This window comes from Rhipicephalus sanguineus, chromosome 8 (genome assembly GCF_013339695.2).
Source record: "Rhipicephalus sanguineus isolate Rsan-2018 chromosome 8, BIME_Rsan_1.4, whole genome shotgun sequence".
NCBI lineage: Eukaryota > Metazoa > Arthropoda > Arachnida > Ixodida > Ixodidae > Rhipicephalus > Rhipicephalus sanguineus.
The window spans coordinates 101,008,936-101,025,943 of NC_051183.1; positions in this window are offsets into that span (position 1 = coordinate 101,008,936).

Here is a 17,008-nt window from a genome sequence, read left to right on the forward strand (position 1 = left end):
CAAGATGTGTTTAGGAGTTCCTAGTACTTTATGTATTTATCACTTCTTGATTAATTCTGACTGGGCAAGAAGTTTGGGCAAATCAGCCTATTAGACAGCTGTACTTTTATTAGACACTGTGTTTTGTGCAGGTTAAGGCAGAACATTTTGGTGACAGTCTGCACTGGTATCTCCTCATTTCAAAAGGTCTGTACACGGGCATCCACTCATTAAAGTTACATCAAAGCATTAAAGTTACTTCACTCACAATAAAGCTATTTTATTTATTCAATCATGGGTATTCCCTGTACACGGCTCTGTACATGGGAACAGGCGAAACACTGTTGAACATATGACGGGATAACGTTTATTTTTTCGTTTAAAACTGCACAAGAATATCCCATTGAAAAATGAGCATAGAAGAAAGCTACGGAATCAACTATTTAGCGGGGGCACCTTGGGATATATACGACCATGATTTCGGCACCGACTACTAACTCAGGGAGTGCTCTTCTGAACCTCGTTTGGATCACTCTGCGCAAGAGTGTCTCTCAAATAACGAAAGACGCGAATTTTACTGGCGCCCTTGCGCTTCGCAATGTTATGCACTTGCTAAAGCACAAAGGCTCCAGTTCTCGCTACGGTGGCGATTGGTCAATGAAGCTGCGGTGTTACCTAATGCCATAATTTATTAGGTGAACCAGCCTTGAAAAATGAAGTAACGCACTACATTAAGGCATTTACAGAAAGGTAATGAAATATCGCGTGCGTTAGTGCTGAGGCTGATCTTCCGGAGTCCTATAACTATGCGTGGCCTTTCCATAGCCCTGTCGAAAAACAGATCAAATCGCTTGATGACAAAACGTAATGGTGGAACTCTGTTTTTTGCTTGCTAGAGTTTTCGCCTCCTGACAACTGCAGAACATCGACCCGTAATTCCTTACCAGGAAACGAATGCGTCAAAGACTATGTTCATCATTTTGTTCGGACACGCCTGGCCATCAGTTAAGTGGTTGTGAGCCTTCTTTGGTTCTCTTCTTTTTGGTAAAACAATATTGTCCTGCATCTTGTATGCGCAGTTGCACAGAAAACATGTCATGGAGTTCGCTGCATGCGTTTACCGTATGACGCACGTTACTTTTTGTTTGAGGTAGACCGCGTTTTCATTGGTTGCTTCGTGGACGATGTGCCATCGCAGTAGAAAGCCAGGTAAAAGAAATGCACGGTGTGCGTTCACAACGCAGGTCTTACACGCCCGTTCCTGCGTTCAGTAGCGTCGCCGTGGTCGGCGTATCCGATAGAGTGATAGAGGTCAAAAATGAGTGAACGCGGAGCCTATCGATATCACGAGCCACTGGCCTCTAACCTCGCTTTCTTCCTCCGTCCCGCATGCTGGCCTCTTGGTAGGAGCTCGTGGCGAATTCAAGGCTGGAACGTCCCTGCGGTTGCCTTCACTTGTCGCAATGGGGCTGTTGGCGCTTCGCTTGGTTCACGACGCCTGCAGTGGAGAGATCAGTGTTCGTAGCACTCTAGCACTGGTGGTTTCTGCGGCCATATGTAATGAATGTCACATTGCCATAACTCTGGGCAGCAAAGACATCAAACACCATTGGCGTTGTCCTAACGTGAAACGTAGTCAGAGCAAGTGCACATGTTGGGCTGGCACGTGCACTGTGGCTGGCTTCGCTTGTCGTAACCGGGCTGTCGGCGTTTCGCTTGGTTCTTGATGCTTCCAGTGCACAGAGCGTTGTGCCTATCACTTGAACGCTGGTAGTTGCTGTGGCAATATGTAACGAGTGTCACAACGCTACAACTGTGTATAGCCAACACTTAAAACACAGTTGGCTTTGCCCCAACATGAAGCTGCGTTTTGAATTCGCATCAGTATGTAGCTAATCCACTGCGAATTTTTTCTTATATTCCTGTTGTCATCGTCGTAGCCTCGCAATTCGGATCGCACATACTTGAAGAGTGCCCTCCGCGGCAGAAACTGCAGGTGAGCTTGACTCAGCAATCCTTCGCTGCATGACCCCTTGACGTGAGCGGAGGCACCGGTTTTCTTTCTTCAGCTGCTCCTCCTTGACAGCAAGAGGGATACGTGTGACCTTATGGATGTACGGAACCACTTCTGGCCTCTGGGCGCCCACCAGGCACTTCGTGGCATCATTGGAGCCAACGCGGCTTATCTTCCTAACGAGCGTCTGGGCAACAGAGACGACTACCGACCCAAGGAAGCCGCCTGAAAAAAGCCTCCCCAACAGTAGCTTAAAACATGCACACTGTGAATGCACGGCTTCCGAAGCGCAGATAATAAATAGAATTTAACGATGCATCTCTTTATTGTCTTAAAGTGAGCCGATTTGTATGGAAGGAGCCCTTTTTGTGAACGCGGAGAATACGCCCAGCACATGTGACTTTTATCGAAGTTCAACTACAAGTCTAATAACTGAAGCTTACCTTCTTATGGACCATCAAAAGTAATTAAAATCTTCTAGAACACTCAGCGCATGCCGATACGACACTGAGTTCTTAAAAAGAATTAAAAAGACGTCCACATAACGAAACACTTGAGGGCCTTGTCATGTTAGTACAATAAAACGATTTTGTAAAGAGCGACAGATGGACGATAAAAATTACACCATTTCCCGCTAAAGGGGACCATGACGCGATGCGAAGGCGGATCACTTGCACGATCGCGTTCCGTTGGCGTTCGTTGGGCGTGCTACCGACTTCGCGTCGTGGAACGCGAAGAGGAAGACTACGCGCGTCTTGTCTTCCCTCAAGCCTGGTCGTTAATTTTCACAGGGCGAGCGGGGAACGCGCACGACAGGCGAGCGAGAGGGGGGCGGCGTAGGAGAGGAGAGATGGGGAAGGGGACGCGTATGCGCTGGCGCTCATCGCGGCGTTGCGCAGGAGAGAATTTCGGCATGTCTAGCCCGCGTTTCACCGGAAGGGCGGAGAGGGGGAGGGGAGAGGGGGAAAGAGGAGAGAGAAAGGGGAGATGAGGAGTGGAGAGGAGGTGTGTGGAGAGGGTATGTGCATGCGCAGTAAGGGTGGTGACGCCGCACACCCCCACCACCGGTTTGAACTCCGCTATAAGATGCTTCGCATCTAAAAGACATGACACAACACAGTCGCAACTCAAGAGCCAATGCAGATATTTTTCTGTTGAAGATAAATCTGGTCATCAAATTTCATAAATGTGATCTCAAGGTAAAACTCTAAAAGCGCTAATTGATGTTGAAGCGCATATGGAAACCACATCGGCGTAAATATTAAAATGCACTCATGATCTCATTTTGACGTTGCCTAAGTAATGCTTAATCGTGGTGTTTTACCGTAGAAATAGTCGCGGTGTTCCATGGAACATTCCCTTTGAACACAATCGACATGGCGTTTCTAATCTTCAGCATGGCTTCGCCAGCGCCAGAAAAGGTTGCGTGAAAGGCATAATGCCCGGCAATCGAAATTCGTTTGTCGCAGTAAATTTTTCCGAAGTGGGAATTTTTCTCATGTCTCAAATGTTCGATATCGCCTTCACACGTTACCCTACATAGGACTTTTATTTGAATTTGGCGAGATATTTCAATAAGTGTTTCAGAGGAAGTGAAGCCTTAGATTTTTATTGTAACGCTTGTTCCGCGCATTCATACGTTTTTATAAGGCGAAAATGTTTGAGACCCGTGTACTTAGATTTAGGTGCACGTTAAAGAACCCAGGGTGGTCGAAATTTCCGGAGCCCTCCATTACGGCGTCTCTCAATCATATCGTGGTTTTGGAACGTTAAACCACAGATACTATTATATTACATACGTTTTCATACTACAGCTGTCATCCCCTTCAACAATAACAGTTTCTTCTACCAGCAGTTGCTCTGTCACAAGCTTTCTGCTGGAGAAAACACCACGCGTCATCGCTGACATGGCGTCGTGGATTAATACTTGACGCGAATGCGCGCAAGGTAATGAGAGGTTCGTCGTCTCGTTGAGCACGAACGGTGTAGCTAATGTGAAGTCGGAGATACACGGAGGTGCATCCTCGCAAGATTCACTCGAACGAATCGATGACGGCACGCTTTCTTGTTCTCGCATGAAAGAAGTCATCTCTGCGCGTTTCTTGAGCGACCCCCTTCTCCTTGACATCGCTTGTGGCTTCGAGATGCGCTCTGGTACACCGGGAAAAAGGCATGCCCGGGGCACTACCGCCTATTTTCCACGTGGAAGGAAACTTCTTTTCCATTTGTAACGTGCTTATAATCTTGACAATATCGTCAGCCTCAAAATGTTACTCACGCACCTTGGATTTATGAGAGTGCCCCATATGTTAGCGACGCAGCATGTGTTTCCACTTTTAGGGGCGAAGCTCCTTAAGGCGGCACCCGTTCGTCCCTCGTAGTCGTCGTGGTCGTAGTAGTGAGTAACAAGTCTTACGCTTTGACCTCCAAGGTGGTGCCGGTGGGAGATTTCTCCTGTGCGTTGTTGAACAATAAAAAATTCGCAGCGTGCGCGTTAACTAAAAGCCGAATTCTTCTGTCTCTCATTCCCCATTAGCAGCCATTGGCATGTTCCAGTAGGAAACGTTAGTAGAAGTAGAAGTGTAAGTGTTAGCTAAAAGCGACTTCTTCTGTCTCTCATTGCCATTAGCAGCCATTGTTTACCTCCAAGGTAGTGCCTGGTGAGATTTCTCCTGTGCGTGATTAAACAATAAAATTTTGTTCAAAACGCCGTTGATTGATGAAATAAACCAACGAAAGACGCCAGATGTTTTGTAAAAGCAGAACGAAAGAACGCCAGATGTTTTCTTAAAGTGTAGTAGTAGTAGTTATATGTAGCCACCTCGCCCGATCGTCCAACGGGCGAGGTGGACCGGCAACGGCGCGAGGACCCTGCCGTACGAGAGTTAAATCACACTAAAAGACATACTTTGCGGGCGATGCACTCTAGTGAGCTTTCAACTTTTCGTCTTAATGTACATGATAAAGAAATTATTTCTACGAGAAACGCAAGGCACACCTTGAGCAATATGTTTGGTTTTGAAACGCTAAATGGAACCATGAGGCGATGCGAAGCCGGAGCACTTGCACGGTCGCGTTCCGTTGCTTTCGTTGGGCATGCTACCGACCTCGCGTCGTGGAACGCGCGTCCTGTCTTCCCTCTAGCCTTGCCTTTAATTCGCACAGGGCGAGCGGGGAATGCGGTCGCTCTTGGCGCTCTTTCGCTCGGGAGCGGACTTCTTCCTTGCATTTCACCGATCACAAGTGATAATGAAGGGACCACGTAAAGCAACAGTACAATAAAAGTTTGATGTTTAATATATACACGATGTTTCACACTCTTTATATTATGTACTGGGCGCATTTCACGGAAGAGTTTCACGGTTTACAGATGATTCCCTCCGTAGCTTCGCCCCACTCATCATCATTCACCCCGTGGATATGCTGTGATTTTTTTAATCTCATCGGCGTGCCGTGGTGGTTGAAGGAAGTGGTGACGAGTGTCATTTCTTTAGCCGCTTTTGCATCCTGGCGCACAACAAGATGGCCTTATGTAACTGTGTTCCTGTACACATATTAGAACACTTTCTTCAGCGACGACAATTCACAAATTTGGGCATGAAAAAGTAAGCGAGCGCCAAGCAACGCCCTATGCGTCGCGTGCAAGCAGCAACCCGTAAGTCGCGACAGGAGCGCATTTAGTTCAGCAGAAGCAGCGTCAGCCACTTGCGCCAGCGTGCGCGCGGAGCATCGGAACTGAGCTGTCTAGAAACGTTAGGAAGAATACTACATGTGTCTACAATCGAATGTATAAGATAGCACAAAGTTTTGAAGTTTGTGATAGCGCTTTCGCTGTCCCATTGCCATAGTGTAAGGTATATACTGTTCAGGACGGGACACTTCTCGGCATGAATACAAAGCGCGACCAACGGCGCGTGTCCGTTCGTCCGCTGACGGCAGCGGGTACCTATCGGCGAAAAGACAACTTATACAGACAAAACGCTTTCTGCGTCATTGCTATACAGCTGACGTGTTCGGCGGCAAAGCCGGTATCTGCCGCATGTATAATTTTCCACTAGCGAAAAACGCGGTATGCGTTTCCAACTGTAGTTGCTGGCGTGTCAAAGCCGCGTTCGCTGACTAGGAAATTCAGATTTCGTGCGAAGCGCCAGTTGATACGGTAACGAGTTTTTGTATTGAGGTTGAGCCATCCCGCCGATAGCTATCCGCTGCCATCAGCAGACCGACGGGCACTCGGCGTTTTCTGTTTATCTGGTCGATAGCGTCTCGCGACTGTCCTCACCTAAAGAGCATATATCTTACACCGTGCGCATTGCTAAGTGAGTGTGCCACTCTGTGTTTATAAAAAGTGCTTAGCAATGTACTTGCACTCGACCATAGGCACCGTACAGTCGAGTTTTTCAGTGCGACTGCAGCGCCAGAACGCAAAACCTAGCGGACAAAAAACGCAATAATGAGACGGGGTTGCTCAAAATGGAACGCGATGTGCGCGTCTCCCTCTCTGAATGAGTGGGCGGACTGCGGCCGGAATACACGGGGGACGCGTTCGCGCGTCTGTTTTCTGCGTGCCCCTAACGGCCAATGCCAGCGAACTTGGGACGGGCCAGTGCGAGCAACGCAGCTCCCTCTGGTCAGTGTACGGTGCCTATAGGCGAGCAGTAACCGTCCGAGATGGACTATAAGTATGCAAGAGAACGCATGGGCGAAACTGCGCATGGAGCCGATCCTAAAGGAATTTGATGATCTATGCCATATAAAGCATCCTCCAATCGCTCACAAACTGCTCACGTGGATCACTTTCTAGACGCTCGCCTATATTTCAAGAAACCTGAAATTTCCTGGTAGAAAGCTATCCCTGGTCGTACTTGGCGCACGTTTTTTAACCTTATGAGTAATAAAAGTAAGCTTTCGAATTTTTTAGACGACATTTGTATGTGTCACTAATTCAAAAGATGATGCGAGACTACCTCAACTCAATGCGTTCCGGTCACATTTGCACGCAACGCGTTACACGTGAACGATTTCTTGTAATCTGCTAAATTTTCTTGCAATTTTGTAATATAATCTATTAATGTTTCGAAATTGTAACGCATAGTTGAGTTATATTTTCTTGTAATTGATTACTGGCAATTAATAAAATTTTGTTTTCAAAATCAAGTTGTAACCAGTCTTCTATGGCAGTTCACAGGGGGTCCCTGCAAAGCCTAATTTTTCACCTTTCTTTACCTTAGCTGCAACGCCTTACCCGGGCATCGGCAACAGCGAAGCGCAACGCTTCATAGAGGACACGGAGCCCAAGCATCGAAGCACTGTAGCTGGTAAGCAAGGTGTTCAGCAAGGTGTTCCTTCGTTAAAATACCGACGTTTTCTCCAGCGCATCCAAGTGAGAGAGTGTTCAGTGTAGCAGGTGACCTCTTCACGAGGAAATGATGAATAATTAGGCACGACAACTTCGAAAAACAACTCCCGTTGAAATTTAACAACGTGTAAAACAATACCACAGAAGCCGCAGTAAGCTCCCCAGCTTTCACGCAAGCTTCTCTTTACCATGCGAGCCACTGTAGTTCATTGTAGTTTTAGTAAACATGTGATATTGCGTTACGGCCAGAAAGTTTTGAAGGTAAGCAACGCAATAGTAAACGCTTAGATTTCTGCAGTTGCTCAGTTACCTTCTGGGGTTGTAATTGACCAGTGCAATGAATTACATTTTAAAGGAAGTAATTCTAATTGTAATCGGTTACCTATTAAATGTAACCTGTACAAGTCCATATAATAACCATGCCCCGCTAGTTTCCTAAGTCAGCACATTTAATCTGTAGTAATGTATTTTAAGCAACTTAGGCGGTAGTACGCCTGAGTAGGTAATCACACACGCTTTCTAACACCGATATCTAACACTCCACATTTACAGGCAAAATCGAGATTTTGTAGCACCTCTAGGGTTCTGGCAGCCGTATATTTAACCCGTCGTTATATCTTATTGAGAAAAAAGTTACCAACGATTACACTTAGTCCCTTATGCGAAACATGAGGGCCTGTATGCTCGCATTTTCATTTGGCGACCTACTGACGGTTCGGATTTTTTCAGCGATGCTACCTAACTGGTGCTTCGGCGGCAGATCCCTCTGGATTGTGACGTCGGTGCCAATGCGCCTCTGCTGGGCCAACTCATTTTAGCAGCTGCTACAGCCACACCGCTTCCATCAGTTCTATGACACATCGTGCAGGATGAACTGGTGAATATTTAGTGAGCGGTATAGGCGAACCTTAAAGGGACGCCAAAGAGCAAAACAGTTTTTCTCATAATAGTAAAGTGCTCTATCACGATACCGAAAACACCACGCTTGCTGCGACAAGAAGCTTAGTAACCGAGAAAACGCGCAAAAACAAAATGTTGGTGCGACGCCACCTTGAAGTTTCCGCACCATTCGCCGTGACCTCACATGTTTTGACGGTGCCTACTAGGAAGAACGTCGTTCCTAATCGGTAAAAATGAAGTGCATTGTCCTCTGAGGGGGCCATATACCTAACACTACCATGTTTGAGGTAATTTTGTTGAGCCAATGGCGCCAAATACGATAAATACACTTTGAAATCCGTGAAGTCACGCGGTCATGTTAAACATTGAACTCGATTCTCCTCTATTATTAAACCTGTCATGGTGAAATTAACGACATAACAGTTCTCAAGCAAATTTTATCAATCTAAACCGATTCATTGTTTCTCTTTAGTGTCCCTTTAACGTCACTTCTCGAAGCTTACACGTGAGTTTCTCGGTTTTACGAACGTACTAACAATCCGTGTCGCGACACAATAGAATTGCGAATGCACAGGCGCCATGTAGTAGCCTTTGGCGGTATTATTTTCCTCCTCCCCTCTTCGCTATAAAATCTGCGCTCTGCGTTTGCCTCCATCTTTGGCTGATCTCCCTCACTGGGTTACGGCGAGGGACACCACAGGAGGATGCTCAACTCAGCAACGCGCGCCTAAGTACTGCGCTCTAAAAGGGCAATCTCAAAAGGTTCAGTATTCGCTTGACTCTGCCATTTTGCACGAGGGATCGCTTTTCTTTGCTGACCATCCACAACTAATGGCATCTTCGCCTGACGGCACTACAGGAAATTCATGTACACTCGCGTAATTCCGCTCGCTCGGCTGGGGTGGCCACTACACCATTGCGCGCAACCATGCAAATATGTAGTGTAGAGTGGTTGTCTTATCCCGTATTTCAGCACGCTGGTAAACGACGCGGTCAGTTGACATTAGTACAGGCGTAATTTGCAGCTAGCTTGGCGCTGCCACAGAACACAGCCGAACTAGAGGGAGAGCGTGCGCATAGTGTTTATAATACGGCCGAGTTCGCATAAAGCTAATTTTGCTGCCCGGATCTCAGAGGAAAGCGAATGCGATGCGAAAGCTGCAATAGCCTACGGCGAATTGGCCTTAAACAGCTGCAGCAGAAGATACAAGACAATAGCCGAACAAACGCTGGAGACACGGGGTTTTGCACGCGTCTTTCATTTTCTGATTTTCCTTTGTCCGTGCCGTGATTCCCAGTACGAAGTGGCCGCAGGAAATTGTCGTCTGCTACAGCTCGACTTGGGTTTGTCTTTCGCAGAGGGCGCTGCATAAGCAGTTCCGAGTTTGGTGGCTCACAAGTTCGTCTGGCCTTGCGAAACGTTGATCTTGGAAGCTGCTTGACGTCACTTCCACTCCTACGTCACTCTGCCAGTGCGTGTCAGCGGATGACGCCATAAGTTACCTGTAATCGAGACGGGTGGCTCAATACCACGAACATTTGAAAGATGGGTGGTACGAGTGGCTACTCTGCATGCTCAGACGGCAGTGCGTTTGGGCCCTGACCTACTATTCCTATTAGTAGTTCCTATTCGGTATTGCAAATCCCAGCGCCACTGGGTACCAGCGTCCAGTGCCATGTCGGATTACGGGCCCAGCGTCGCGTTGGATACTGAGCCGATGGAGCGGCGTTTTACTGGGAGACGCTGGGTACTCAAGCGCTAAACGACTCTACAGCGTTAAAACGGCGGTGCCAACGTGCCTTACATAAAATATATTACTAAGAAAAGTCATATAGATAGCATTAGTGCAATAAAAAACACAAAAAAGCCGCATTAAAAAAAAGCTCAACACCGAGGATTGAAACTCGCCACCTCTTCACGTCCAAACGAGTAGCCTACCACTGCGCCACGCTGAAAGTTGTCGGCCTTGCTGTAAAAGGGTAAGACAGAGTTTCGATTCATATTTTGATGTCGCGTATTCAAGGAAGACGCGATCTTCCTTTCCAAATCAAGCTTGCTTCTTTATTAGACACAAACAAAGGGTTGCCGGCTACAAATGAAATGTCCAAAATGGGAAGAGCGCTAAGTTTCTTTAAGAATTCCCGTCTTGACTCCGAAAAACATCAAATGGATCGAGTAGCAGGGTACAATTTGACGGCTGTTACTGCCGATTTTTAATAGCCGTTTCTCGCCCATGCTAATGATGAACAAGTACAGAAGCTTTATGAAGACTCGTTCGATAAACGCGCCTACATGAATTCATACAGAGTAGGTCTCTCGCGCGAGCCACGATACTACAGCGGTGCGGGTGTGCCTGTATTCTGATTTGCAGTTCTATAGATACCTGCAACTATAAAACCGCGCAGCAAAAACAAATACAATTCGTTGAAAAAAAGATACCAGTGTGTTAGCTCGCTAACATACCAGTTGACAGGTATGTGTTCTGACGTATGAGTCACAGAAGTACCGGCGAGTGCGGCCGGCTGCTTTCGGTGAGCCTGCGTCCGTTGCTGAAAGCGCGTCGCATCGACAGTCATCGCTCCTTGTGCGGACACCGTAGACAAGAAAAAATAGGCACTTTTAGCTGGGCATTGACGGTCCGCTCCGGTCAGACCGACGAATGCACACAAACGCGTAGAAGGAACTGTAGTGCGCGTGACTCAGCTAACACACAAACACGTTGAAGGAACTATAGTGCGCGTGCGCAGAGCCATCGTGTGACCGGCGGAACGTAGAACGCATCTCTCGCTCCGTTCGTGAAGCCAACTGACCGGAGCGTGAAGGTGCGTCCACTTGGTTTCGCCGTCGTTTTGCACCCGAGCTCACCGCGTCTCGGCAAGACGCGCTCGTCAAAAACGCGAAATTTATGCACTTCCTGCACTCTCTCTGGACGCTACATCTGCGAGGGGCTGAGCGTAAGCGGCGCTCAGCTAAAAGAGCCTAATGGTTAATTTAGGTTAACGGATGTCCAAACTATACTTTGCAGTAAATCTTACATGTTGTAATTGCATGTACTTAAACCAAGAAGCGCCGGTGTCATGTAGGCGGACTCGGCCGGTACGCTACGCCTAACGCTCACTGGGAGCCGCACTGGGTAGGACCGATCTCTGCTCAAAGGAGTTGCGATGGTTGAAGTTTCTACATTGTGGCCTCGGAGCCTTTCTAACTGTTGCCCAACATATAGCTGAAGTAAGTGGAAGTGCAAGAATTGCCCGAGATGCGTTTCCGGTGTGGCGATATCGAACGACGGCTGTTTTTGTGGCCTACGTTGGGAGGTGTCGCGAAGCCAGAGCTGATTTCCTTCTTGCCAACGGCACGGTGATGTAACGATTTGCTCTGTATGTTCAGAACGACGCCTCCAGAAATATAAACATTACAATATGAAGTCATTACAGCACCACACCAGGGATGCAAAACTGATATATATGCGCGGCATGCACATAATGTGTATTCATTGCAGCTACGTACTCCGCAATGATTAACGACGTTATTGGCACTGCATGAATAAAAAAAAGCGTGCTGGAAAGCAGAATGATCAGTGTTGGCTACTTTTGGTTATTAACATATTTTTCTCCACATTGGGCGCGGAAACATAAAATAGTGACCATGATTTCACACATCACGTATATCATGAAAATAGTACGCATCCCATCATCCTTCTCTGCCAAGCTAGAATTTGTGACACTTCTTTGGGACCTGTTAGGATAGCGTCTATCGGTACCATCGAATCAAACTCTATATTCAACGATACCAAAGCATTCCGCCGCGCACGATACTGAAGGCAGCGCGCAGCACTGGCAGAAACAGGGCAGGCTCCAGCATGTGCCAGCGCACGCCAGTGAAAATTCGAGCGTCTCCAGCGCTTTCCAGTAAGCGCCAGCGTCACAGCGGCAAAGCCAGTGCCCCTACCAGTGCGACCCAGCTCCTTCCCAGCGCTTGCACCGGAATTCCAGGGAACTCGAGTGTATATCAGCGTTCCCAGCGCGATGCAGTGCCCAAAAACATACTTGTATCACGCTGGGGGCACTGGAATGGCGCTGGTTTTTGCAATAGGGTTGGTAGTCCCTGTTGGTAGTTTTCGCTTCGTTCTTGTGATGTAGTATATTTTCAGCACCACCATGTTAAAGCCGTGCATCTACATTCCGTATTGAATATCGTGGGTTGTTGGATGCTGGAAATCTTGGTGGACATGGTGGAATCAATAGTGCACAAGGTGGAAAGAATAGTGGATGTGGTGGAAGCTGTGGTGGTCATAATGACTGATGATGGCGAGAGTGGAAAAAATGGTGGCAGATGGTGGTGGTGGCAGCAAGCTTCTTTTGGTGTTAATTGGAAAATGCTGGCTGATGGTGGCGAGCAAAACATGTTTTGGTGGATGGCTTGGTGGACAAGCTGGATGACGGTGGCATGATGGAAGTGCACGTGACATTATGTGAAATCGCTTTCACTTCTAATGTTTTCCTGTTCAATGTGCAGAAAGATATGGTTACAGTTCAAAGAAGCCAACGCCGATGGTTAAGCTTTCTAGCACGCTTTTTTTATTCACGCGGCGTCAATAACCGCCTCAAGTGTTGTGGAGCACAGCAGCCGTGAATGTTTACATTTTACGCACGTACTTATCAGCTTTACATCCGCGATGTGCAGCTGCATTGTGATGTTTACAAGTCTAGAAGTGTCGGTGTGAACAGCGACAGTAACTGTGTTAAATTGCCGCGAATTTGCCGAGAAGTAAATGAGCCCTTCCAGCGGGTAGACCAGAAAGCAGCCTCCACTTGATACCGCTACGATAGAAACGAAACTCTGGCAATTCATGCACACTCACGTACCTCAGAGGCACTTTAAGGTAACAGTGAAAATGCATGCGAAGCTAAAATGCACAAACTTTTAACATGGGGTGCGTAGAGATAAGCCCCACCAAGTATGACTTCCACTATCATATTCTACCACCATGATTTCCACCAAAGGTTAGGCGTAGCGTACAGACCGAGTCCGACTTGGCGCCAGAATGCGGGCTGCTGACCCTAACCTCCCACCACTAGCGACCGAGGCCCCTCGTCATCGGGAGAACGGGACTCGACTCAAAAACAAGATCATCCGCGCTGGGAGAATGCCGTTTCTACCCCGGGAGGACACCAAAATTGTTATTAGGCCCCGTGGAGGGCTGAATATCGTCAAGGTTGGAGTGACGTTGGTGGCTGATGCAATTTTAGCAGCCGCTGGCATCAGCGAGGAAGAGTCGCAACAGGACACGCTGTGCCCCAACGTCCAGCAAGATATCATGGTGGCCAGTACTCCGAACCAAGAGAATGTGTCCCGATACATCAACATACGGCAGATCGTCGTCCAAGGCAAGGAACACGAGATCAGCGCATACGTGACGGCCCCTCATTCCACGTGTAAAGGGGTCATTCGTGGAATTCCCCTTCAAGACAGCCCCAGCACGATAAATGCTAAAATTGTGAACGAAAAAAATCCGCTGGCCCTTATGGCTAAACGCATTGCCCAAACCAGCACGGTAATCGTCGCATTTCGACGGCCACAAGGTACCAAACCTCGTCAAGTACGGATCAACCCTGCTACGCTGCACGCTTTACCGTAAGCAAATTGATGTGTGCTACGGATGTGGCCGCTTGGGCCATCGCATGGACGTTTGCCCGAACCCGGGCGATGCTCTATGTCGCGGCTGTGGAGCTGCCAGTCCGGACGAGCACCACGTGTGTACTCCCAAATGCAGGTTGTGCGGGGGCCAGCATCTCACCGCGTGCAAGGACTGTGCCCAACGTTTTCAAGTACCATACGTCGTGAGGCGCAGAAGGGGCGAGCGAGCCCGTGCAGCTGCCGCTAGAAGCAAATCCCCACGTCCACCGGATTCGTAGGACCACTCCCAATGCCCGTCCTCTGACAACAACACGACTGGGCGTCAGGCCAGATCTCGCTCCAAAAGCTGTTCCGGAGAACACTCGAGGGGGCTCCCAAGAAGCCGTTCGAGGGGGCGTTCCGGGAGCCGCGGTCGCTCTGTCTCACGGGATCGCTCCATCTCCAGTAGTCGCTCCTCTTCTAGAGGTCGATCCGCTTCCGGGAGTCATCGCGCTCCCGGTTCCTCTCAATCGTCCACCGCTACGGTCACTGACGACAGTCGCAGAAGAAAGAAGCCGACACTCTCTTGGGCCGACAAAGTCAAGGGAAGCACTGCAAGCGCTACAATCAGCAATTCTCGCAAACCGGAGCAAACACGCCACGAGAACGAACTTGAGAAACTCCGCAAAGAAAACAAGGCCTTGAGGGCAACCATAGATTGCATGGCCAGCGAGATAGCAGAGATGAAGAACCTGGGGTTAAGGCATGCTCAGGCGCCGGAAGCCATGGAAATCGCCCAACCGGTGGCCGAAAACTCGGGCGTTGCGAAACGCCGCGCGGTTGATAGTAAACATTGCTCGGAAGTCTCTGAGATCAAGTCAATTCTTTCCCAAGCAGCAGTTAAGGTCCTTCAGCAAAGCTCGAGTCAAATACAGGTAGCACTCGGCGATCCACGTCGCGGTCTAACTGCGCTCGCCGAAAGAATCGACAGAATTGAACAGGCCTTCCCTCCCGTGGGTGCCTCCGTTGCGGCTGGCGACAGCATTTCGACTAGAATGAATCGCATTATCGCTCCTCCCACGGATGGTGAGCTACTTCGCTCAGCGTTAACCAGCTCCAGTTCTAGTTTGCCCAATCATGGACAGTCACGCTGAACTGTTCCGAATCTGGCAGTGGAACTGCAGGGGATTTCTCGGTAAGAGGCCTGTCCTGCAGCAGTATCTTAAATCGTTAACAGACAAACCGCACGTCATTATTCTTCAAGAATCAGGATCTACGCTCGGAAATCTGACAGGCTATCAATGCATCCCGGGCCTCGCGGAAGGACTAGGTGTTGCGGCCTACGTCAATCGCAAGCTTACATGCCTTTCTCGGGATCTCGGCAAGAGTTGCGGAGGTGTCGAATACGTCATGGTTGAGATCCTGTTTGACCCGCCACGTCGAGGTCTGCGTAGGAACAGCCTCTTTGTGTTAAATATTTACAGTCGCCCTAAAACTCCAAGGACTAGGTTTGATATGCTCCTCAAGAAGGCTATCAACATGGCTGGAAGCAAACCCCTAGTTGTCGCGGGAGACTTTAATGCCCCCTGCAAGATATGGGGCTACAAATGTGACACCAGGAAAGGCACGAACCTTTGGCATTGCGCGTCCGAGTTGGACCTCACCCTCGTCACTGACAGCGCTTTTCCCACCAGAATTGGCAACGCGAGATGCAGTGATACCACCCCAGATCTCACCTTCGTCAGAAATCTTGCGGGGATTGTGGAGTGGGAAAACACGGCCCTCGAATTCGGGAGTGACCACTACATTCTCGAGACGCGTTTCCGGGTCGCCCAGAGCAGGACGCGTGAATTTAAGGTCACAGACTGGGACCTGTTCCGTAAAATCCGCAATGGCACATACAGGAGCTCCGCCGTAGATCTCGACGAATGGTGCAGAGGCATTAAACAGGACGTTGAAGCCGCCACGAAACGCGTCGCCACGGATCTTGACGTCGACAAAGTGGACAGCAGACTCGCCCACCTGCTCGAGGCCGAACAGTCTCTCCTGAGCAGGTGGAAAGGCCACAGGCTCAACAGACGCCTCAGGAAGAGGATCGCACAACTCAATCGGACGATCGAAGAGCACTGCCGTACGTTATGCAAACAACAGTGGGATGAAGTCTGCGAGTCCGTCGAGAATCAGCTCCGTAACGGCAAGTCATGGGGGCTGCTCAAGCATATCCTAGATGAAAACAGCACTAGGTCCTGCCAAAGACGCTCGCTCATTCGAGCGATTCACGAGGCCACTGATACTTGCTCGGACGAGCAGGTCGTCCAGGAACTCATACAGAAGTATCTGCCAATCCCTAGGGAAGGACTCGACAGAGGGGACGTCGATGAGTATCCCGAATACACCGGTCCCGAGGTCCCGGAGCTCGACTGTGACTTCACCGAGGCCGAAATCAGGCAAGTCTTATTCGCTCTCAACGGCAAGTCCGCTCCTGGACCGGATGGCATTACAAACAAAATGCTCAAGAACTTGGACGACGGCTCAATCGAATTCCTTACTGATCAGATCAATCGAGTCTGGCGCAGAGGACATGTTCCACATCAATGGAAAGCGGCCAACACGGTCCTTATACCTAAGCCTGGCAAAACGCCTAACATCGACAACCTAAGGCCAATCTCTCTCACGTCCTGCGTGGGAAAGGTGACCGAACATGCCCTGCTTAATAGAATGACTCGTCATCTCGAGTCTAACAACGTCTATACTTACAACATGATTGGCTTCCGTTCGGGCCTCTCCACGCAGGACGCGATGAAGTTTATCAAGAAACAAATTCTCGATCACAAGACGAAAGACACGCAAGCAATCCTTGGATTAGACCTCGAGAAAGCGTTCGATAACATCTCGCACCGATTCATCCTCGACAACGTTGCCCGACTCCAGCTCGGTCCGCGGATCTACAACTTCGTCAGGTCATTCCTGAGCCAGAGAACCGCCCGACTCAAAATCGACGAGTACATGTCGGAAGAGACCACCCTCGGAACCCGCGGCACGCCCCAGGGGTCGGTTATTTCTCCGACTTCGTTTAACATAGCGATGGCCGGACTGTCCAAAGAACTTTCGCAAGTAGAGGGGATTAATCATACCATAT